Raw genomic sequence first — 25,411 nt, forward strand, 5'->3', positions numbered from 1 at the left:
TTTTAGCTAAAAATAACTTAAGCCTACGTTTTTCTAAAAAAAATCACTTGTCACACAGGTGTCCATAATCATGGAACACAAGTCCTCGAGTTTTCTAAAAACAAAGGGTACGGAGTCCTTGAGCTACAAGTCGTCAAGGGCTATGAGGTCAAGCTTTCCGTATTCTACTCAAACTAGAAATTGCAGAGTCCGCCCGTGTGCATCAATTCCGTATCAAGGCACCTCTCCGGCGACTGCGACGGTGCGACCTTCCCCGTTATCCCCGGCGTATCAATGGTGAAACAATCCTTGTCGGGGTCTTCCAACCGATGGTCCTCCCTAGCCATGCTGGTGAGTCACAGTCACGACCAAGAAACCAGCTCTGATTAATTTGTTTTCCATGCATGCATGCCAAATTAATCAATGCATGCAGGAGGATGGAGACGATCTGATCAGCAAGCTGCCCGACGAGGTTCTGGTCAGCATCGTCATGTCGGTTGATTCCTTCAAGCCGAAGCACTACCGCAGGCCCAGGCCGGAGTTGCGCCACGAGTACGCAGATCGAGCCAATGCCGCCATGATCAAAGCGGCTCGGGCCAATGCCGCCATGATCGGAGCAGCTCGGGCCAATGCCGCCATGATCGGAGCAGCCAGGAATAAGACCAGAAGCCTTTACGCCATCGACGTCCTGCGCCTGGAGTTCTACCTGGGCGACCATTCCGTCTCCATTGGCCGGGCCGTCGCCGACGCCATGGCGACGCACAAGGTCGGTCTGGCCGTGTTCACGATCTTGACCCCGAAGGAGATCTGGCAATGCAGCAACAGTGATCTGCTGGCCTACGGGAGGCAGCTCCGGTCGTTCGTCGGCGCTTGTCGGAGCGCATTCGGTGGCATCGCGCGCCTCAAGCTGCAAAATCTGAGGCTACCAGATGACGGCTTGCCCAAGATCCTGAGCACGTGCAAGCGGCTAGAGTTTCTCATGCTGTTGTGTACAACTGCGACGCGGGGCATCTGTCTGTGCCGCAGGTGGAGCACCCGCGGCTCAGCGAGCTCAAGATCGTCGACTGCGACTTCGAGAGGGTGGAGCTCAAGTGGCTGCCGGAGCTCACGCTGCTCACCGTTTCCCGCTGGATCTCTCCGCATGACCCGGTGTCTTTCGGCCATGTCCCGCTGCACAGAAGCGTGAGCATGGCTAATACTTGTCTTACTGACCACAAGGTGCTCAGTCTGAGTGAGCTCCTCGGCGATGCCGCCATAAACCAACTACGTTTGGACCTTCAAAGCGAAAGAAAGGTTGGTGAAGGTGATCGATGCGATGCATGCATGTACTACCATGAGGTTCATCTTTACGGATCTTTACGCAGATTTGGTTGGCACATATTCTGCATTAATCTTGATCGATGTTTTCCAGATTTGGGTTAAGCATGAAGATCCAGATCGATAAACTACGGCGGGTGTTTCAGGAACTACACGAACCGTTCATTTGGTTAACATTTCAGAAGAATGTGACTTGACTTGGACAATGTTCATTCTGCTTGGTGCACCTTCGCTCAAGGAGCTATGTATCATGGTTATGTCTTAATTGGCGAATATTCATTTCTAAGCCCGGGCTCATCTGCATCAGGTAAACAGTAAATTTAAACAAATACTAACAAAAATATATAAATCCAATTTTTTTCATGGAAAAATTTTCAGTGCGTGAGCTCCGTGCCAATTTTCAGCGCGTTTGGTCATTTGAGTAGGTCTCAGCAAAACAAACAAAATTGATACAAACAGTACATGAATAGTAAATTGTTTCACCGACCCCAAATTTGTCTTTTTTGCTGAGAGTTATTCAGATCTCCAAATGCACTGAAAAATTGTACGGATCTCATGCATTGAAACAGCTTCCATGATTCTTTTAGGAGTTTTTTGAATTCTTCTACTATTCTTTTCTATTTTACTGTTCATGGCGGGAGCAGATGAGCTTGGGAGCCAGTCGTCGCTCTCCTTAATTTGTACCTTTATAATCTTCAAATCTCTTTTGTTTCCACTACATGGATGGTCACATCATGTTTTAAAGTTGCAATGTGTGCAATCTCATTTAGAAGCTTAAGCTTTCTAGACCAACTTGTACTCCCTTCATTCCAAAATATAGTGAATATTTAGTTTTTCAAAGGTAAAACAATTCTATGCTTGACCAAGTTTATGGAAACTATATCAACATCCACAATACAAAATTAGTATTATTATATTCATTATGTATTTTTATATTTATCAATTTAGCATTTTAGATGTTGATATTTTATTCTAGAAACTTTGTCAAACATCGATACATCGTTTGTCAATACATCTAGCAGAAAATCCGGAGGCTCTAATTTCCACACAATACGCACTACATTAAGGAATGGAGATAGTTATACTTAAGTATATAATTTGGAAAAACTGTTTTCTTCTTACCAAATAAAAATAAAAAAATTGTCCTATCAAATGCAGGTGCGGGATCATTTATGTGAAATGTTTACAGATCCGGGGGAGAGGAAGAACTACTCTTTTAGAAAGGAGAAGAAGAACGAGGGATTAGAGCTCGATGCACAATTTGCATCTGGATTCAAGCACAACAAGCTGGCCGTGCTTAGGATCTACATGTTTCAGTCAGAAGAGAAGTTCATTAGCTACATTTGGAGTGTCATGGAAGTATCCGTTGGTCTCGAAAACGTATACCTTTATCACATGAAAGTGTGCGGGAGATGCCACCTCCTGATTCGAAAGTCATCCAAATACCCATGGAAACCAAGGCACAAAATTTCACTCGCAAACAAAATCAAGCGGATGCGCTCGTCCGAGAAGGTTCACTCCTGCTGAATTCGGAAGATTGTTAGTGTTGACATGCTCTTTTGCCTTAAAAGCGAGATTGTTATTACACAATTAAGTTGTCCTTTTGATGCATTGCATGGTGGCTGGCAGTAGAATTATGTTGCATGAGTAACTCTTTTTGGGAGCGTGACATAGTACTACATTTCCCTTGAGATAGTTTTAGTGACCCCTCTAAAATTATTTTAGAGGTTTAGCTCTTTTACAGTATTGTGATACTTCTAAAGCATGCATACGAGTACCTGATAGTTCTGGTAAAGGTTAAGCGCTTCATTTCTCAAAGAACATAAGAAGGTTTTTTACTTTACCAAAATATGGTTCTACCATTTTGCTTAAAGATTTCCATGCCAACTAATCAGATGTCACAATATCTTTAGTTCTTGCTCTAAACTTTAACTCATCAAATAACCCCGTGAAATAGCAACCCCTTGAATTTTAGGGAGTTAAAAGTTTGTACATCTAATCCTTTCCCTATTATTTAACTCTAAATCCAAACTAGTAGTCTGAAATATAACCAATTAGTTGTCTGAAATATAACCTTTCATCAAGAAAAAGAAGAAGAAGTTGGAGCTAATTAGAATGCCCACCAACCTTCCGTTAGCTCCTTGGGCCATCTTCAATGCAAGACGTCAAGATAGACACTTAGGGAAATAAAACAAGTCTTGTAAATTCAAAAACCCATCAAAGCACTTATCGTTTCAATGTTGAATGTTAATTATAGGGCGCTAAGGAAACCGGCCGCATCACACATTGTTGCATCTCATAAGAAAAAACTGCACAAGCGCTCGTTTCCTTTTATTGCGTCGATGCCATACTTGACATCAGGATTGGATGGCCCAACTACCCATCAACCAAAAAATCAATCCCGGCACCCTACGCTATGTCACAGCATTGTAGATTGCCTTATAAAGCTAGCATGCATGCATAACTGCCCACCAACCACCTTTCGTTCGCACCACCATTATAAAACCCATTGCATACATGGCAGCCTCTTATCTTTGCATGTAGTCTTCTTACCCACCATAGCTTTCTTCACCAAGCCTACTCAAGGAAATCAATATCATATAGTATATGTATCTACACTAGTAGTACCAATCTGATATTGGATAAGTGTGCGTTAGGAATGAGAGGTGTTCGGAAAGATATCCTTTGACGAGGCTTGCCTACCGGTTTCCTTACTTGTTGTGGTATTAGTGTGGAGGGTGACCAAAGTTTTTGGAAAGACATCCTCCGTGCAGGCTGAACTTCTGATCCGCCCACGTCTTGTGTTTTTTTATGTGGATTGCCGGCGCCTTGTAGTGAACTAGTGATACCGATTAGTTTTCCTATGTATAGAATGCGTGCAAGAGTGTGACCATTATCTGGAAAATACCGGTGTGTTCGAATAGTAGCAGCATTTAATCACAAAGCCTGTCCATGTGTCTTCTCTTTATCATCCCGCATTAAACCCACCTCTTTCCATCTTTCCATTTTCTCCCCATTACACCCCGTGTTGGGCACATGATTTTCCATATCTCAATTTCTCTCCAATTACATTAGTGAGCACACAATTGCACGACGATTTATAGCTATGTAGGGAACTAGTGCGAGTTTTTTGATAGTGAGGCAATTGCCATGAAGGTGCGAGATCTTGCAGATGATCTCACCATGTTAGGTCGGGGAGGTGTCACATTAGGCGAACCTCCATGTGGAGCGTGGCTTCTGATAGAAGCACAAGATCGGGCTGTCTGCGGACTGAAATCGACGCGGCAACTTCTTTGACGACGACGAGCACGATTCCTGATATATTGAGGGGTGGAAATGGACAAATAATGGGGATGTTTTTACATTAAAGCACTTGTATACCTTCAATTTCATATCCACAACAATATTTAATGCAAATCATATCACAAACTACATAACACTCATTAGAGATATTTAGAATACTATGAGACGGGATTTCACTATGTGGTAGCTATAGATTAGAGTGGTGATATGTATCACTCATTGCGAACGATACAGCTGGGCCAGCCATGTCGCTCTTCGTGGGCTAACACACGAAGCTCCTGCTCGGTTCGTTCGCTCGTTTCAGTTTTCTCTGCTCGCCCCTCTATTGTTGCATATAAAATCACTCGTCCTCTACTACTGACAGAGTATTTTATTTGTTTTAAAAAATTCATGAAATAAGAAAAATGTGAATTTAAAGATGTTCATAAATTTCAAAAAAAATGTACGTGATAATGTGCATCTCTTATGTCACCAAGTCGTTTTGGCCATTGAAACTTACAAAACAACACATAGGCATGTTGGAGGCTGGAACATGGGATGTTTGACATTGTCACCAGGCTGAGGGGGCTCCCTCAAAAGCTGTTTATTTAGGTAGTCAAAAAACAAGAAATTTGCAGTTTTGTTAGCATTGCATCTTTGGCAAGAAGACACGTCTGAGTTTCAGTAGGTCTGTGCACACGACGAGGGCCATTCTTGACTATGGGCATACTAATTTGTGGGGTGAAGCACCGGTTACATCAGTTGGAGGTGGAAAATATTTTCTTACCTTTGTTGATAATTTCAGCGGGAAGGTTTGGGTCTATGTCCTAAAGTCCAAGGATGAGACATTTTCTCGTTTCCGCCAGTGAAAGGCTAAGGTGCAAACTCAGACAAGAGAGAAGGTCAAATATTTGAGATCAGACAATGGCACAGAGTTCCGCTCGTGACCGTTTGAAACATTTTTTCAAGACGACGACATTACCAAACACTACACCGTTATTGGCACTCCATAGAAAAATGGAGTAGTGGAAAGTATGAATAGGACACTACTAGAGAGGACCTGTTGGCTGTTGCATGTTTCTCCCATCCTGGGTTACCACAATCACTCTAGGCAGAAGTAGTTACCACAACTTGATACTTAGTAAATGGGCCACCTTCGACAACTATTGGGTTAAAGACACCAGAGGAGGTGTGGACAGGCAATCCACCCAAATATGGTGACTTGAGGATATTTGGTTGTCCGGCTTATGCTCACATTCACCAGAACAAATTGGAACCAGGAGCATTGAAGTTTATCTTCCTTGGATATGGTGATGGATTCAAGGGATATCATTTGTGGTGTAAAGATGTAAAACCCACAAAGGTGATCATCAACAGAGATGTGACGTTCGATGAGATGGTAATCGTTGCTCCAACTTGTCGACTGTTGATAGAGGCTTCCACTCCAGGTGGAGCTCCTATAGGTGGTTCTTCAAGGGCAGAGCAAGTAACACAGAGAGTTACTTTTGAGGTGGAGACTCCAGTGACGAAGTCTATCATAGTTCACAGTCAGTAGTAGCAATAGCCATTTTTTCAGATTCTGCAGACAGTGTTCAGGGTGACACAGATGATGTAGATGTTGATTCAGATGCAGCAGATAGTCAGTCAGAGGATACAGTTTCAGGTGGAGCTTCTCAGGCTCCACATTCTCCTATAGCACATCGTCTACAGAGACCGAGAATAGAACTAGATCTTTGTGGAGATTGGGTCACACCAGTGGCAAGAGCCAGAGGTACATTTATTTTTGCTTTGATAATTGCTGAGGATATTATTCATGATGAGCGTAGCAATGATCGTGAGGTAGTTAGTAGTTCTCACGCAGCTAATTGGGTCCAGGCTATGACAGAAGAGATAGAATCACTACATAAAAATCAGACTTGGGATTTGGATTTGCCGCCTAAAGGGTGCAAAATTGTTTGTTGCAAATGGGTGTTTAAAGTCAAAGAAGATTCTCAAGGTGTTGGTACTCCAAGGTGAAAATCTAGATTTGTGGCAAAGGGCTTCAGTCAAAAAGAAGGAATAGACTGCGAGGAGGTATTCTCGCTAGTTCTGAAGCATACTTCGATTTGTGTTTTGCTAGCTTTGGTTGCTCTATATGACATGGAATTAGAGCAAATGGATGTGAAGACAGTTTTTCTTCATAGTGATATTGAGGAGATCTTTATAACACAACCATAAGGCTTTGTGGCTGAAAGAAAATAAGGCCATGTTTGTTTGCTAAAGAAGTTATTGTATGGCTTAAAGCAATCCCCAAGGCAGTGGTATCACAGATTTGACACTTATGTTAGTAGTCATGGATTTTAGAGAAGCCCATATGATGGTTGTCTGTTTCACTAGGTACTTGCAGATGGCACCAGGGTGTATATCTTGCTTTATGTTGATGACATCCTTATTGCAGGAAAGAGTCATTCTGCTATTGATGATGTAAAGGCCATGCTCAACAGTGAGTTCGAGATGAAGGATTTGGGTGCAGCCAAGAGATTATTGGGCATGGATATTCGCCGTGACTGGTCTTGGGGTAGACTTTATCTCTCACAGAGTGAGTACATTGAGAAGGTTCAACGTCACTTTCACATGTCACAGGCAATGCCAGTTTCTACTCATTTGGCTACACATTTTAAATTGTCTTCTTTATCAGAGCCTTTAGATAAACTAGGATGCCCCTCCGTTTAATAAACCTGGCACTCTTGGCTTTAACTAATCTGAACTTTTGGTTTGTTTCACCAAAATGATTTCAATAGATTTGTTGTGGATTTTTCTCTTCTTCCTTTTTTGTGATAGAAACTTAACTCGCCTCTTCACTATTGTAGATGCTCTAGCAAAGCCCAGCTGACAAATTGTGATAGAAACCTTAAGTCACATTCTTTGCTAACATTGTGCCATGGTAGAGCGGAAACAAGGAGGAGCATGAGACAAACAGAAGTGCGCGCACGCCTATGTGTCTTGCTTGTAGCGAGACAAAAGGCTGCCTCGCCTGAAGCCACCGTGAGATTGGGCTAGCCTAGTGTGCGGGAGGCCACAAACCTCAAAAGCGCTTGTTCTTTTCACTGTCCTTTCCACATATTTTCTTTTCTTTTTTTGGTTTATTTTATATTTTCTTTATACTTAATTTTTTATTATATATATATATTACAAACTTTTTTACATAAGTTTTTGAAAAATGTTAATCATGCATTCAAAATGTTAAATGTGTATAGAAAAGTGTTTCTGATGTATATAAAAAATATGTAATGTGTAAGAAAATTAGACAAAAAATTAAAAATCGTTAATCATGTATTTGAAAATATATATTTAACATGTATAAAAAAATGATTCCTAATGCGGACGACAAAAGTACAACGCGTATAAATAGTAGACATTACAACAGGTATTGTAAAAATGTTAATTCTGCATTTAGAAAATGATAAACATGCATATTTTTTTTTTCTGATCTATACGAATAATTTACATTGTGTGTGCAAAAGTAGACATGAAAAACATATATTTGAAAATAAATGTTAATAACATATTTAAAATATGGTCAATGTATACAAAAAATGTTTTAGATGTATACCATTTTTTCATGTATTTAAAAAATGTTAAACATGTATAAAAATATTCCTGATGTAAACGTAAAATGTACATTGCGTCAAAAAAATGGTTATTACCATTAAAGAACGTTCACCATGTATTTGAAAAAAATGCTGACCAGGTATTCAATAAAGTGTCCAAAACATGTATTTAAGAAAAAAATGTACATCATGTATTTAAAAAATGTTTAACGTGTATCAAGAAAATGTTTTGCATTTACAATAAAAATATACATTGTGTACTAAAAAAAGTAGACATGCATTGAACAAAGAAGTAGCTGATGAAAAACTGACAAAGAAACGAAGAGAAAACCAATGAAAACCAGACAAACCAAAGAAATGAATGGAAAATAATGCAAACAGGGAAACCGAAAAAGGAACAAAGATAAACGAACAAAACCGGAAAAGAAATAAAAATAGTAAATAAAAATAAAAAAGTGAAGACGGAGAAAGAAACAAAGAAAAAGAAAGAAAAGAGAAACCAGTAAAAATTGTGAAAGAAACAAAGAAAACCGATGAAAACAAAGAAAAACAAAAAACAAAAGAAAACCATGAAGAAAACAGAGAAAACCGAATGAAGAAATCAAAGAAATTAAAAAGAAATAACGGAAGAAAAATACCAAATCAGGATGCCAACCATGAGAAGATTACAACTCAGCTATCCAAAAAGAAACAGTGAAACAGACAGACCCAGTTATGACGGGGGAACAAACCTTCACGCGAGGTGACACAGAAGCCACACTTGCTATAAGCGATGTATAGTCTTTGAGCAGAAGTGCCACCATCAGAGCAAGTCTAATAATGCCTAGTCTGCTGACTATAAGACTCCTCATGCCATAAAAATCCTAGTCGGAGGAGTGAACAGATTGGAGAGAGAGTTGAGTAGGCTCTTATTCTACAGTCTGACTATAGCACATGGATTAAGAAAAAAACTAGTATGCCTGCAATTTTCTTCCAATCATATGCATTGTTGATGCAAAAATTAAATGTTTAGAGCCAACCTAATGGCCAATTTAAGAGCCAACCTATTATATGAGTATTTTTCATGAAGGCTTTAGATAACATGTCATCTCTCTATCACCAGCAGCCCGCTACATTATTAACCATGCTCTCATTGATCTTAGTGTTAAGGATGGAACTAGAAGTATATCATGTCTTAATTGCATTGTGACTGCACTCCTCGGGAATGGTTAGGTGTTGTGCATGTGTCTAAGGCAATAACTGGGAAAACAGTGTGGCGGTAGGGATTTGTCATTGGCCTTGTATAGGGGAATTTTCAGATTTTGTGGTTGCTTTGTATAACAGAGCAGATGGTTCATATACTTGGGATTTGAAACATTTATTGTCTGATCACACATTTCAAATTTCTGAAATACTACCTTCTCATGAATCAAAGCTAATTAAGACGCACACCAACCTTTGTCTAGCTCCTCACTTATAAAGCCCACTACCCATAGCTAACTCGTCTCCTTTGCGTGTATATTGTCTTGTTTACCCTCTTATGTACCTTTGCATCTTTTACCCCGCTAGTTAAATTGATGACCAAAATTCCCATGCCCAACTTATATTCACACCCGGAAGGAGTACCAAAGGAAATGAATCAGATGCGCAACTAGTAGTACTAATCTGGTATTGGATAGGTCTATGTTGGGAATGCGAGGTGTGCAGAAAGACATTCTTAGCCGAAGCGTTCCTTCCAATTGCTTCATTCTTTGCAGTATTACTGGGTTGCAAATCGCCACCGTTGGAGATGGCACCCTTCATGGAGGCTTTCCTTCTGGCCGACCCTCGTGTTGTAGATCCACAACATGCACAGGGAGATGAGGAACATTGCTAGTTGCCAAAGGTGAGCCGTCATTTACCTTGCGGGACAGAATTTGCTGGTCATCTACATAGCACAATTGATGGACTGAGACACGAGGACGATGTCCATTACTTGCACTAAAGTTTGCCCCTGCATTTCTCTCAACTCGACATTAAACGAACCTCTTTCTATCTCTCCATTGCACCAGTGAGCACACATTTGCACGGTGAGTTTCATCTTGGCAGGGAACTAGCCTGAGGATTACAATATGATGCGACGGCCATTGAGGCGCAAGATATTGCTGATGGTCGGGCCATGGTTGGCTAGGGAGTCATCAGACCCGGTGGAGCTCGACATGGCCGGTGGCCGCTGAGAGAGGCACTGGATCTGGTGGTCTGCAGACTGACATCAGCGCCTCAAACTTCTCCAATTACATCCAGGGCCGGTCCTTGTGGGAAATTAAAGAAAACTGTTGGAAAATACAAAGGAACACTTAGGGCATGTTTGGTAGCCCGCATCGAGCCCAACCAGGCCCGTGTGGGAAGGAAGAGGCCTGTTTGGTTGCCTGGTTTCACTGTTGGGCCCGCATCGCATGCTTCTGAAAGCAGCCCAGAGCCTGGCTCGCTGGAAACGCTCGGATTAGCAGTTTCTCGCGAGCCAGGTTGAGTGTGGCGCGAGATCGCACGGGCGGGTGCGACGCGAGAGCGAGGGTGGATGGCGGGAGATGGGAAATCTGGCGCGCCGTCCCGGTGCCAAATCTAGCCTCACCCCCTTTAACTCGCTCACCCATAGCCAGTACCCCCTTTCTTCCCTACTGCCTCACCACTGATACGTCTCCAACGTATCTATAATTTTTTATTGTTCCATGCTATTATATTATCTGTTTTGGATGTTTAATGGCCTTTATTGTGCACTTTTATATTGTTTTTGGGACTAACCTATTAACTAAAGGGCCAGTGCAAATTGCTATTTTTTGCCTATTTCAGTGTTTCGCAGAAAAGGAATATCAAACAAAATCCAAACGGAAGGAAACCTTTGCGAGGATCTTTTTTGAAACAAACACAATTCAGGAGACTTACAGTGGAGGCCAAGGAAGCAACGAGGCGGCCACCAGGTAGGGCGGCACACCCAGGGGGGTAGGCGCGCCCCCACCCTCGTGGCCCCCTCGTAGCTCCACCGACCTACTTCTTTAGCCTATATATATACTCTTATACCCTGAAAACATCCAGGGGAGTCACGAAACCACTTTTCCACTGCCGCAACCTTCTGTACCCGTGAGATCCCATATAGGGACCTTTTTCGGCGATCTACCGGAGGGGGATTCGATCACGGAGGGCTTCTACATCAACACCATACCCTCTCCGATGACGTGTGAGTAGTTTACCACAGTCCTTTGGGTCCATAGTTATTAGCTAGATGGCTTCTTCTCTCTCTTTGGTTCTCAATACAAAGTTCTCCTCGATGTTCTTGGAGATCTATTTGATGTAATACTTTTTGCGGTGTGTTTGCCGAGATCCGATGAATTACGGGTTTATGATCAAGTTTATCTATGAACAACATTTGATTCTTCTCTCAACTCTTATATGCATGATTTGATATCTTTGCAAGTCTCTTCGCATTATCAGTTTGGTTTGGCCTACTAGATTGATCTTTCTTGCAATGGGAGAAGTGCTTAGTTTTGCGTTCAATCTTGCGGTGCTCAATCCCAGTGACAGAAAGGGAACCGACACGTACCGTATTGTTGCCATCGAGGATAAAAAGATGGGGTTTATATCATATTACTTGAGTTTATCCCTCTACATCATGTCATCTTGCCTAATGCGTTACTCTGTTCTTATGAACTTAATACTCTAGATGCATGCTAGATAGCGGTCGATGTGTGGAGTAATAGTAGTAGATGCAGAATCGTTTCGGTCTACTTTACACGGACGTGATGCCTATGTTTATGATCATGCCTAGATATTCTCATAACTAAGCACTTTTCTATAAATTTCTCGGCAGTAATTTGTTCACCCACTGTAATATTTTCTATCTTGAGAGAAGCCACTAGTGAAACATATGGCCTCTGGGTCTATTTTACATCAGATAAGTTTCCGATCTACAATTCTAGTTTACTATTTATTTTGCAATCTTTACTTTCCAATCTATACAACAAAAATACCAAAAATATTTATCTTATTATCTTTATCAGATCTCACTTTTGCAAGTGGCCGTGAAGGGATTGACAACCCCGTTATCGCATTGGTTGCAAGGTTCTTATTTGTTTGTGCAGGTACTAGGTGACTTGCATGTAGTCTCCTACTGGATTGATACCTTGGTTATCAAAAACTAAGGGAAATACTTACACTACTTTGCTGCATCACCCTTTCTTCTTCAAGGGAAAACCAACGCATGCTCAAGAGGTAGCAAGAAGGATTTCTGGCGCCGTTCCTGGGGAGATCTACGCTCAAGTCAAGACATACCAAGTACCCATCACAAACTCTTATCCCTCACATTACATTATTTTCCATTCACCTCTCGTTTTCCTATCCCCCACTTCACCTTTGCCGTTTTATTCGCCCTTTTTTCGTTCGTCTCTTTTTGCTTGCCTCTTGTGTTGGGGAATGCATTAATTTCAAAATTTTCCTACGCACACACAAGATCATGGTGATGCATAGCAATGAGAGGGGAGAGTATCCTCTATGTACCCTCGTAGACCATAAGCGGAAGCGTTATGACAACGCGGTTGATGTAGTCTTACGTCTTCACGATCGACCGATCTAGCACCGAAGATACGGCACCTCCGTGATCTGCACACGTTCAACTCAGTGACGTCCCGTGAACTCACGATCCAGTAGAGCTTCGAGGGAGAGTTTCGTTAGCACGATGGAGTGATGACAGTGATGATGATGCTACCGGATTAGGGCTTCGCCTAAGCACCACTACGATATGATCGAGGTGGATTATGGTGAAGGGGGGCACCGGACACGGCTAAAAGATCAATGATCAACTTGTGTGTCCATGGGGTGCCTCCCCCCCCCCCGTATATAAAGAAGTGGAGGAGGGGGAGGAGGCTGGCCTCCTAGGAGCGCCCCAAGGGGAGTCCTACTCCCACCGGGAGTAGGATTCCACCCCTTCCATGAGTAGGAGTAGGAGGGAAGGAAGGAGAAGAGAGGGGGAAGGAAAAAGGGGGCGCCCCCCTTCCTAGTCCAATTTGGACTAGAGGGGGAGGGGGCGCGGCCTGCCCTGGCCGCCCTTTCCTCTCTCCACCAATGCCCATGAGGCCCAATACACTCCCCGGGGGGTTCCGGTAACCCCCGGTACTCCGGTATTCGTCCAAACTTACTCGGAACCTTTCTGATGCCCAAACATAGTCATCCAATATATCAATCTTTATGTCTCGACCATTTCGAGACTCCTCGTCATGTCCGTGAGCAAATCCGGGACTCCGAACTACCTTCAGTACATCAAAACACATAAACTCATAATACCGATCGTCATCGAACGTTAAGCGTGCGGACACTACGGGTTCGAGAACTATGTAGACATGACTGAGACATGTCTCCGATCAATAACCAGTAGCGGAACCTGGATGCTCATGTTGGTTCCTACATATTCTATGAAGATCTTTATCGGTCAGACCACATAACGTTATACGTTGTTCCCTTTGTCATCGGTATGTTACTTGCCTGAGATTCGATCGTCGGTATCCCAATACCTAGTTCAATCTCGTTACTGGCAAGTCTCTTTACTCATTCCGTAATGCTACATCCTGTAACTAACTCATTAGCTACATTGCTTGCAAGGCTTATAGTGATGTACATTACCGAGAGGGCCCAGAGATTCCTCTCCGACAATCAGAGTTACAAATCCTAATCTTGATCCATGCCAACTCAACAAACACCATTGGAGACACATGTAGAGCACCTTTATAATCACCCAGTTAGGTTGTGACGTTTGGTAGCACACAAAGTGTTCCTCCGATATTCGGGAGTTGCATGATCTCATAGTCATAGGAACATGTATAGTTATGGAGAAAGCAATAGCAACAAACTAAACGATCATCGTGCTAATCTAACAGATGGGTCAAGTCAATCACATCATCCTCTAATGATGTGATCCCGTTAATCAAATGACTACTCATGTCTATTGTTAGGTAACATAACCATCATTGATTCAACGAGCTAGTCAAGTAGAGGCAAACTAGTGACACTCTGTTTGTCTGTGTATTCATGCATGTACTAAGTTTCTGATTAATACAATTCTAGCATGAATAATAAACATTTATCATGATATAAGGAAATATAAATAACAACTTTATTATTGCCTCTAAGGCATATTTCCTTCAGTCTCCCACTTGCACTAGAGTCAATAATCTAGATTACATTGTAATGATTCTAACACCCATGGAGTCTTGGTGTTGATCATGTTTTGCTCGTGAGAGAGGCTTAGTCAACGGGTTTGCAACATTCAGATCCGTATGTATCTTGCAAATCTCTATGTCTCCCTCCTTGACTTGATCGCGGGTGGAATTGAAGCATCTCTTGACGTGCTTGTGTTGGAAATATGCCCTAGAGGCAATAATAAATTAGTTATTATTATATTTCCTTGTTCATGATAATCGTTTATTATCCATGCTATAATTGTATTGATAGGAAACTCAGATACATGTGTGGATACATAGACAACACCATGTCCCTAGTAAGCCTCTAGTTGACTAGCTCGTTGATCAATAGATGGTTACGGTTTCCTGACCATGGACATTGGATGTCATTGATAACGGGATCACATCATTAGGAGAATGATGTGATGGACAAGACCCAATCCTAAGCATAGCACAAGATCGTGTAGTTCGTATGCTAAAGCTTTTCTAATGTCAAGTATCATTTCCTTAGACCATGAGATTGTGCAACTCCCGGATACCGTAGGAGTGCTTTGGGTGTGCCAAACGTCACAACGTAACTGGGTGGCTATAAAGGTACACTACAGGTATCTCCGAAAGTGTCTGTTGGGTTGGCACGAATCGAGACTGGGATTTGTCACTCCGTGTAAACGGAGAGGTATCTCTGGGCCCACTCGGTAGGACATCATCATAATGTGCACAATGTGATCAAGGAGTTGATCATGGGATGATGTGTTACGGAACGAGTAAAGAGACTTGCCGGTAACGAGATTGAACAAGGTATCGGGATACCGACGATCGAATCTCGGGCAAGTATCGTACCGCTAGACAAAGGGAATTGTATACGGGATTGATTATGTCCTTGACATCGTGGTTCATCCAATGAGATCATCGTGGAACATGTGGGAGCCAACATGGGTATCCAGATCCCGCTGTTGGTTATTGACCGGAGAGTCATCTCGGTCATGTCTGCATGTCTCCCGAACCCGTAGGGTCTACACACTTAAGGTTCGGTGACGCTAGGGTTATAGAGATATTAGTATGCGGTAACCCGAAAGTTGTTCGGAGTCCCGGATGAGATCCCGGACGTCACGAGGAGTTCCGGAATGGTCCGGAGGTAAAGAATTATATATAGGAAGTGCTATTTCGGGCCATCGGGACAAGTTTCGGGGTCACCGGTATTGTACCGGGACCACCGGAAGGGTCCCGGGGGTCCACCGGGTGGGGCCACATGGGCTGTAGGGGGTGTGCCTTGGCTTATATGGGCCAAGGGCACCAGCCCCAAGAGGCCCATGCGCCAAGAGAAGAGGAAAAGGGGAGAGTCCTAAAGGGGGAAGGCACCTCCGAGGTGCCTTGGGGAGGATGGACTCCTCCCCCCCTTGGCCGCACCCTTCCTTGGAGGAAGGGGCAAGGCTGCGCCCTCCCCCTCTCCCTTGGCCCTATATATAGTGGGGGGGAAGGGAGGGAAACCATACCTAAGGCCTGGCGCCTCCCTCTCCCTCCCATGACACATCTTCCTCCTCCCGCAGCGCTTGGCGAAGCCCTGTTGGAATCCCGCTACTTCCACCACGCCGTCGTGCTGTTGGATCTCCATCAACCTCTCCTCCCCCCTTGCTGGATCAAGAAGGAGGAGACGTCACTGCTCCGTACGTGTGTTGAACGCGGAGGTGCCGTCCGTTCGGCGCTAGGATCATCGGTGATTTGAATCACGACGAGTACGACTCCATCAACCCCGTTCTCTTGAACGCTTCCGCGCGGGATCTACAAGGGTATGTAGATCCACTCCTCCCTCATTGCTAGATGACTCCATAGATAGATCTTGGTGACACGTAGGAAAATTTTGAATTTATGCTACGTTCCCCAATAGTGGTATCAGAGCTAGGTCTATGCGTAGTTTCTATGCACGAGTAGAACACAAAGTAGTTGTGGGCGTTGATTTTGTGCAATATGCTTGCCGTTACTAGTCTTATCTTGATTCGGCAGCATCGTGGGATGAAGCGGCCCGGACCGACCTTACACGTACTCTTACCTGAGACTGGTTCCACCGACTGACATGCACTAGTTGCATAAGGTGGCTAGCGGGTGTCTGTCTCTCCCACTTTAGTCGGATCGGATTCGATGAAAAGGGTCCTTATGAAGGGTAAATAGCAACTGGCATATCACGTTGTGGTCTTTGCGTAGGTAAGAAACGTTCTTACTAGAAACCCATAGCAGCCACGTAAAACATGCAAACAACAATTAGAGGACGTCTAACTTGTTTTTGCAGGGTATGCTATGTGATGTGATATGGCCAAAAGGATGTGATGAATGATATATGTGATGTATGAGATTGATCATGTTCTTGTAATAGGAATCACGACTTGCATGTCGATGAGTATGACAACCGGCAGGAGCCATAGGAGTTGTCTTAATTTATTTATGACCTGCGTGTCAACATAAACGTCATGTAATTACTTTACTTTATTGCTAACCGTTACTATAGTAGTAGAAGTAATAGTTGACGAGACAACTTCATGAAGACACGATGATAGAGATCATGGTGTCATGCCGGTGACAAGATGATCATGGAGCCCCAAGATGGAGATCAAAGGAGCTATATGATATTGGCCATATCATGTCACTATTATTTGATTGCATGTGATGTTTATCATGTTTTTGCATCTTATTTGCTTAGAACGACGGTAGTAAATAAGATGATCCCTCATTAAAATTTCAAGAAGTGTTCTCCCCTAACTGTGCACCGTTGCTAAAGTTCGTCGTTTCGAAGCACCACGTGATGATCGGGTGTGATAGATCCTTACGTTCACATACAACGGGTGTAAGACAGTTTTACACATGCAAAACACTTAGGGTTAACTTGATGAGCCTAGCATGTACAGACATGGCCTCGGAACACAGAGACCGAAAGGTCGAGCATGAGTCGTATGGTAGATACGATCAACATGAAGATGTTCACCGACGTTGACTAGTCCGTCTCACGTGATGATCGGACACGGCCTAGTTGACTCGGATCATGTAATCACTTAGATGACTAGAGGGATGTCTATCTGAGTGGGAGTTCATAAGATGAACTTAATTATCCTGAACATAGTCAAAAGGTCTTCGCAAATTATGTTGTAGCTCGCGCTTCAGTTCTACTGTTTAGATATGTTCCTAGAGAAAAATTAGTTGAAAGTTGATAGTAGCAATTATGCGGACTAGGTCCGTAAACTGAGGATTGTCCTCATTGCTTCATAGAAGGCTGATGTCCTTAATGCACCGCTCAGTGTGCTGAACCTCGAACGTTGTCTGTGGATGTTGCGAACATCTGACATACACATTTTGATAACTACGTGATAGTTCAGTTAAACGGTTTAGAGTTGAGGCACCAAAGATGTTTTTGAAACATCGCAGAATATATGAGATGTTCCAAGGACTGAAATTGTGATTTTAGGTTCGTGCCCACGTCAAGAGGTATAAGACCTCTGACGATTTTCTTAGCCTACAAACTAAGGGAGGAAAGCTCAATTGTTGAGCTTGTGCTCAGATTGTCTGAGTACAACAATCATTTGAATCAAGTGGGAGTTGATCTTCCAGATAAGATAGTGATGCTTTCTCCAAAGTCATTACCACCAAGCTGCTAGAGCTTCGTGATGAACTATAATATATCAGGGACATATATGATGATCCTTGAGATACTCGCGATGTTTGACACTGCGAAAGTAGAAATCAAGAAGGAGCATCAATTGTTGATGGTTGGTGAAACCACTAGTTTCAAGAAGGGCAAGGGCAAGAAGGGATACTTCATGAAACGGCAAATCAGCTGCTGCTCTAGTGAAGAAACCCAAGGTTGAACCCAAACCCGAGACTAAGTGCTTCTGTAATAAGGGGAACAGCCACTGGAGCAGAATTACCCTAGATACTTGGTAGATAAGAAGGCTGGAAAGGTCGATAGAAGTATATTGGATATAAATTATGTTAATGTGTACTTTACTAGTACTCCTAGTAGCACCAGGGTATTAGATACCGGTTCGGTTGCTAAGTGTTAGTAACTCAAAATAAAAGCTATGGAATAAACGGAGACTAGCTAAAGGTGAGCTGACGATATGTGTTGGAAGTGTTTCCAATGTTGATATGATCAAGCATCGCACGCTCCCTCTACCATCGAGATTGGTGTTAAACCTAAATAATGGTTATTTGGTGTTTGCGTTGAGCATAGACATGATTGGATTATGCCTATCGCAATACGGTTATTCATTTAAAGAGAATAATAGTTACTCTGTTTATTTGAATAATACCTTCAATGGTCTTGCACCTGAAATGAATGGTTTATTGAATCTCGATCGTAACACATGTTCATGCCAAAAGATAGTAATGATAGTACCACCTACTTGTGGCACTGCTACTTAAGTCATATCGGTATAAAACACATGAAGAAGCTCCATGTTGATGGATCTTTGGGCTCACTCGTTTTTGAAAGGTTTGAGACATGCGAACCATGTCTATTGGTGTATATGCATGAAGAAACTCCATGCAAATGGACCGTTTGGACTCACTTGATTTTGAATCACTTGAGACATGCAAATCATACCACATGGGCAAGATGACTGAAAGCCTCATTTTCAGTAAAATGGAACTAGAAAGCAACTTGTTGGAAGTAATACATTTTGATGTGTGCAGTCCAATGAGTGCTGAGGCATGTAGTGGATATCGTTATGTTCTTACTTCACAGATGATTTGAGTAGATGTTGAGTATATTTACTTGATGAATCACGAGTCTGAATTATTGAAAGGTTCAAGTAATTTCAGTGTGAAGTTGAAAGATCGTCGTGACAAGAGGATAAAAGATCTATGATATGATCATAGAGATGAATATCTGAATTACAAGTTTGGCACAGAATTAAGACATTGTGGAAATTGTTTCACAACTGATACAGCCTGGAACACCATAGTGTGATGGTGTGTCCGAACATCATAACTGCACCCTATTGGATATGATGCATACCATGATGTCTCTTATCGAATTACCACGATAGTTTATGGGCTAGGCATTAGAGACAACCACATTCACTTTAAATAGGGCACCACGTAATTCCGATGAGATGACACCGTATGAACTATGGTTTAGGGAAACCTAAGCTGTCATTTCTTAAAAGTTTGGGGCTGCGACGCTTATGTGAAAAAGTTTCAGGCTGATAAGCTCGAACCCAAAGCGGATAAATGCATCTTCATAGGACACCCAAAACAGTTGGGTATACCTCCTGTCTCAGATTCGAAAGCAATAAGGGATTGTTTCTAGAATCGGGTCCTTTCTCGAGGAAAAGTTTCTCTCAAAAGAATTGAGTGGGAGGATGGTGGAGACTTGATGAGGTTATTGAACCGTCTCTTCAACTAGTGTGTGACAGGGCACAGGGAGTTGTTCCTGTGGCACCTACACCAATTGAAGTGGAAGCTTACGATAGTGATCATGAAACTTCAGATCAAGTCACTACCAAACCTCGTGGGATGACAAGGGTGCGTACTACTTCAGAGTGGTACGTAATCCTGTCTTGGAAGTCATGTTGCTAGACAACAATGAACCTACGAGCTATGGAGAAGCGATGGTGGGCCCGGATTCCGATAAATGGCTCGAGGCCATAAAATCCGAGAGAGGATCCATGTATGGAAACAAAGTGTAGACTTTGGCAGAACAGCTCGATGGTCGTAAGGCTGTTGAGTGCAGATGGATTTTAAAAGGAAGACGGACAATGATGGTAAGTATCACCATTAAGAAAGCTCGACTTGTCGTTAAGAAGTTTCCGACAAGTTCAAGGAGTTGACTACGGTGAGACTTCCTCACTCGTAGCGATGCTAAGAGTCTGTTGGAATTATATTAGCGATTACTGCATTATTTATGAAATCTTGCAGATAGGATGTCAAAACATTGTTTCCTCGACGATTTTCTTGAGGAAAGGTTGTATGTGATACAACCGGAAGGTTTTGTCAATCCTGAAAGATGCTAATAAGTATGCAAAGCTCCAGCAATCCTTCTAAGGACTGGAGTAAGCATATCAGAGTTGGAATGTATGCTTTGATGAGATGATCAAAGATTTTGGGTTTATACAAAGTTTATGAGAAACTTGTTGAAAGTGCGTTATATCGACTAGAGGGGGGGTGAATAGGCGATTTTTATGAAAGTCTTCAAAACGTGAGAGTTATGAAGACAAACAGTGAAGATTATGCCTATTACTATGCAGCGGAAGTTATATTACACTGGGCCAGCCATGGTCATGTATTCAATAGAGTGAAAGCACAGTGACAAACAGCTTCAGTGTAATAAGGATCAGGTAGGAAGAAGTTATGAAGCCAAACAGATCATACATTCATGTTGTGAAGACAAACGGTAAAGCAGGCATGTAATGGCTTCACAATGAATAACTGTAAGTAAAAGGAAGTGAAGATGAAACCAGCGATGCGTTGAAGACAATGATTTGTTTGACCAGTTCCAGTTGCTGTGACAACTGTACGTCTGGTTGGAGCGGCTAGGTATTTAAACCAAAGGACACACAGTCCCGGACACCCAGTCAAGGACACTTAGTCCAAGACACCCAGTCCTCACCATTTTCTCCTTGAGCTAAGGTCACACAGACCTTGCCCAATCACTCAGGTAAGTCTTCAAGGTAGACTCCCAAACCTTCACAGACTTCGTTCACTGGCAATCCACAATTTCTCTTGGATGCTCTGAACGCGACGCCTAACCGTCTGGAGGATGCACAGTCCTCAAGTGTAATAAGTCTTCAGATCACACAGACACGAAGACTTAAGTGATGCCCAATTTGCTCTGGCTCTGGGTGGTTAGGGCTTTTCTCCTCACTGGGAATTTTTCTTTCAAAGGCTTCGAGGTGGGTTGCTCTTAAACGACAAAAGCCGTGCACTGAAATCTGAGCAGCCAACCGTTTATGGTTGTGGGGGGTGAACTATTTATAGCCACTTGGCAACCCGACCTGATCTGTCCGAAATGACCCTGGGTCACTAAGGAACTGACACGTGTACCAACGGTCGAATTTTGAACTCACACGACAACTTTACTTGGGCTACAAGTAACGCTGACTTGTCTGACTCTGGACAAGATTTTCTCTCAAAGTCTTCGCTCGAAGACATAGGATTTGAATTAGGCATCACTTCAGTCATTCTGACTGGTTCTCTTTGACCCCACTTAATAGTACGGTGGTTCCTATGACACAACATGAATGAAATAAAACTACGAAGGATCTAGGTCTTCGAGTTCCAAAAGCTTCATAGGGAGTCTTCTCCTGTCATTGTCTTCAATATGAATATCTTCATAAACCACCATTGTCTTCAATGTCTTCGTACATTTTTAGGGGTCATCTCTGGTAGTAAAACCGAATCAATGAGGGACTTCTACCTGTGTTTTCCTGTAATTCTCACAAACACATTAGTCCCTCAACTAGGTTTGTCGTCAATACTCCAAAACCAACTAGGGGTGGCACTAGATGCACTTACAATCTCCCCCTTTTTGGTGATTGATGACAAACTAGTTGAAGTTTTCAACGGGGAACATAATTTGTGAAATAGTAAAGGAATTTGTCTTCATAAGTTGCAAGGGCTCCCCCTGAAGATGTGCATATAAGTAATTTGCCTTTTGAATGCAAATGCACATGGCAGGTTGTACTTGTGGAGATCCACTTCAACTTATGATGACAATCCACTATGCATGTGAAAGTATATGAAGATAATGTCATGCATAATGGAGAATGGACGTCTGCAGTAAGAGATGAGTGCGGAATTTATCGTCGCACATGCGGAATTTATCTTCGCAAAACGGAGTGACAAACAGGTAGCAGACGACCATCAGGGCTAAGTGTTACAACTCAATGAAGCAAATGTAGCCAAAGAACGGGAGTTGTAAGCACGAAGCAAAATATAGCAAAAATATGAAGGCACCCTCCCATAGTGACCCGCTTGAAGACTATAACCATCATATGCTTCTCCCCCTTTTGTCAGTGATGACCAAAAAGGTTTGAAGACATAGAGGTTTCTACGCGTTCCCAGGCGCAGCAGGGTCGGTGGAGTTGTTTGGCGGTGGTGCAGACGAGCTTGGTGCAGATTCGACGCGCTTTGAAGCAGGTGGAGATGATGTCGCGTCTTTTTCTTCTTCAATGATCCGGGCAGACACGGTGGCAGCAGAAGAAGAGAACTCTGACTCTTCAAGTGATGGTGTGCTGCGCATCACCGCTCTTCTTGGAGGCGTGGAGTCAAATTTGAAGTGCTCTGTGAAGCCATCCTCATGCAGTTCAGCTTCAGGGCACATCATAGTGAGGCCCTTCCAAGTGCGGCGACAGGTCTTGTGTGTGACAAATGCATTCTTGGTTGCCAGATTTCTGATGCGATTGACTTCTTGCATGATGCTTTTCATCTGCCTCTTGAGCCAGTCGTGATGCCTATCTTGCTTTTGGTGAAGAGCCACAAGAAGCTCTCTGTCATTGAGTGCATGAGCGCGCTTCTTGGGTCTCTTTGCAGCTGTGCTGTTGGTGGCTTCAGTTGATGCAGGGGCACGTGTGGTGCCAGCCATTGGATACACTCGGGAGAGAGCTTCAACACCTTCAATATTTTGAGTGAAGCTCTAGTGTTCTGCATTCTGAAGACTTAGTGGTTGCTTGGCCGGCTCTGGATATATTGCTTCAGCAGATGTGTCCATGTCGGGCAAAAATATCTTATGATTGCGGGCGGAGGGTTGATAGGAGATTGCAGAGTGAAGCTTGATCAGCCTCATAACCCAAGGAGCATAAAACTTTAAGCCAAACAGTTCTGAAGCAGACGCTGCAAATTGACGGATGAAGAGATCCTGTGTATTGAAGCATTTGCCGTGAAGAATGAAAAAGATGAGAGTCTTCATTGCACCATCAATCGTTGCATATCGAGAGTGTCCCTTGACTGGCCAGAGAGTCCGCCTTATGATGTGATATATTGTTTTGGGCAGGTACTCTAAGTCTTCAACGAAGAACCTAGTTGGATAGGGTGCATTTGGAGGAAATGGCTTCATCATTGAGAGCATCTGACTCATATCTGGCTCAGGACGCTGAAATATGCTTTCAATGGCTTCAGCATGGAGTTGGCACCCTTCTTCAAAGAATTCGCCAGGAGTGGGAAGGCCGGTAAGCTCAATTAGGTCGAAAGCATTGGCTTCATGATGGATATTGCCTGTCATCCACTCCAGGATCCATGTCTTCGGGTCTCTGTTATAGCCTTTGATATGCAAAGTGGCATAGAACTGGAGCAGAAGCTCTTCGTTCCAGTGCTCTTCGTCAGTGATAAATGGCAGCAACCCCACTTGCTTGAAGCAATCCAGTGCTTCTTCCAGACCAGGCAGACCTGCAACAGCTTCAACCTCAAGGCGCTTGTGAGGAAAGATGCGGCCTTGGTTGTAGAGGATGCATGAATAATAGCTGCGCTGTTGATGGCTCCAGAACCTATCTGATACAATCCGTTCCCTTGAATAAGGGTTCTTGGAGCGGTCGAAAAACGTGTTATCTGCCCTGAAGCCGGTGATGTTGAAGGAACCAGGAGCTGATGCAGGACCTGGGAACCTTGGTAGTCGTGGGATCGGCTTCTGGACCTGGGGCCTGTGCGCAATATGATGGTGGAATTGTGGTCCGGCAGCAGACTCAGGCACAGAATGTTCAGGAGCAGTAGCTTCGGTGTCTTCTGAAGCTGTTGTTGGGGAGGGCTCCACATTTGCTTCGGCGTTGTTTGTGGCAGCCTCAACATTTTCAGCTTCAGGCACGTTCTCCTTGAGAACTGCTTCTTGTTGGTGCGGGGGAGTTGGAGCTTGTGGTATTTCTGCTTGCTCTTCGGCTGATGCAGCCGGAATGTCTTCAACAGCCTGAGACCTTGGCCCTCTGCGAAGCCTATGGAGGGTAGGCGCCGGTGGAGTTGAAGTGGGTTGGAGCTCATCTTCCTCCTGTGGGCGATCTGCCCACGACGCATCTTGTGTGATTGGCGTCAATGGACGACCAATACTGATCTGTTCGCTTGTCTCAAGCTGAGGAAGGGCTGCATCACCTTGCACATTGTCTTGGGGACCAATGTCTTCAGCAGCATTAGGGTTGGCTGCTGGAATGTCTTCAGCGTGCGGAGCCTCTATGTAACCAGGCTCATGCACAGCCATCTGACGATCTGCGTCAGGATAGCGGACGCAGAGTGGTTCAACTATCAGGGGCTCTGTGGGAGCAGGCCGAGATTTCTTGGTCTTGCGCTTCTTGATAATGGGTTCAGAAGGAGAGGCTTCAGAATGTTTTCTCTTCATAGCTTTAGCCTCTGCAGTCCGTGTCTTCTTGTGCTGTGAGGCGATTGATCGACTCTTGGGCTTTGAGCCAATCGTTGCAGCGGGGAAGACAATCGGAGCATCAGGTTCTGACATTGGCGCTTCAGGTTCGGCACAGATGCCTTCTTTTTCTTCTTCGCGGTCATCCTGGGGTCAATGCCGGGACGCCCAAGTGCCTTGCGCTTTTCTGCCTCATTGTAGGCCTGCACGCAGTGATCAGCCAAAGTCTTCATGCGTTCTCGCGAGCCTTGAGCTTCAGCACGCGTCTTCACAAAGCTCTCTTTCAGCTCATGCAACATAGTTTTGAAGCATTTCACTTCTTGCACACTGAGCTTGGCCACGTGCTTCTTGAATTGAGCCTTTTCATAATCAATTTTCTGCTTCAGTTCTACAATTCGCTGGGCTATTGCAAGTTCTGAAGCGATTGCACCTTGAAAGGCAACACTGAGGCCTATGGGTAGCTGCAGATCATTGAAGCTTATGTCTGGTGTGTCAAACCATTCATCGATGAAGTTGTGGATGATGGCGACATCAAACAGAGGTAGATTGTTGAAGATTTCAGCCTCCTCCTTGCTCTTGATGAGCTGCTCAAGAGCATCATCTCCAAGATCTTCATCGCTTGAGAGATCAATGGCTTCGCAGCGCAGAATGTCAGCAGCTGTGAGCTCTTTGCCTGTGAGTGGCTGAGGCTTCTTGGCATCTTGGGTCTTGGACACTCGTGATAAGCCTTCTGACTG

This window comes from Triticum urartu, chromosome 3 (assembly GCF_003073215.2).
Source record: "Triticum urartu cultivar G1812 chromosome 3, Tu2.1, whole genome shotgun sequence".
In the NCBI taxonomy this organism is placed as follows: domain Eukaryota; kingdom Viridiplantae; phylum Streptophyta; class Magnoliopsida; order Poales; family Poaceae; genus Triticum; species Triticum urartu.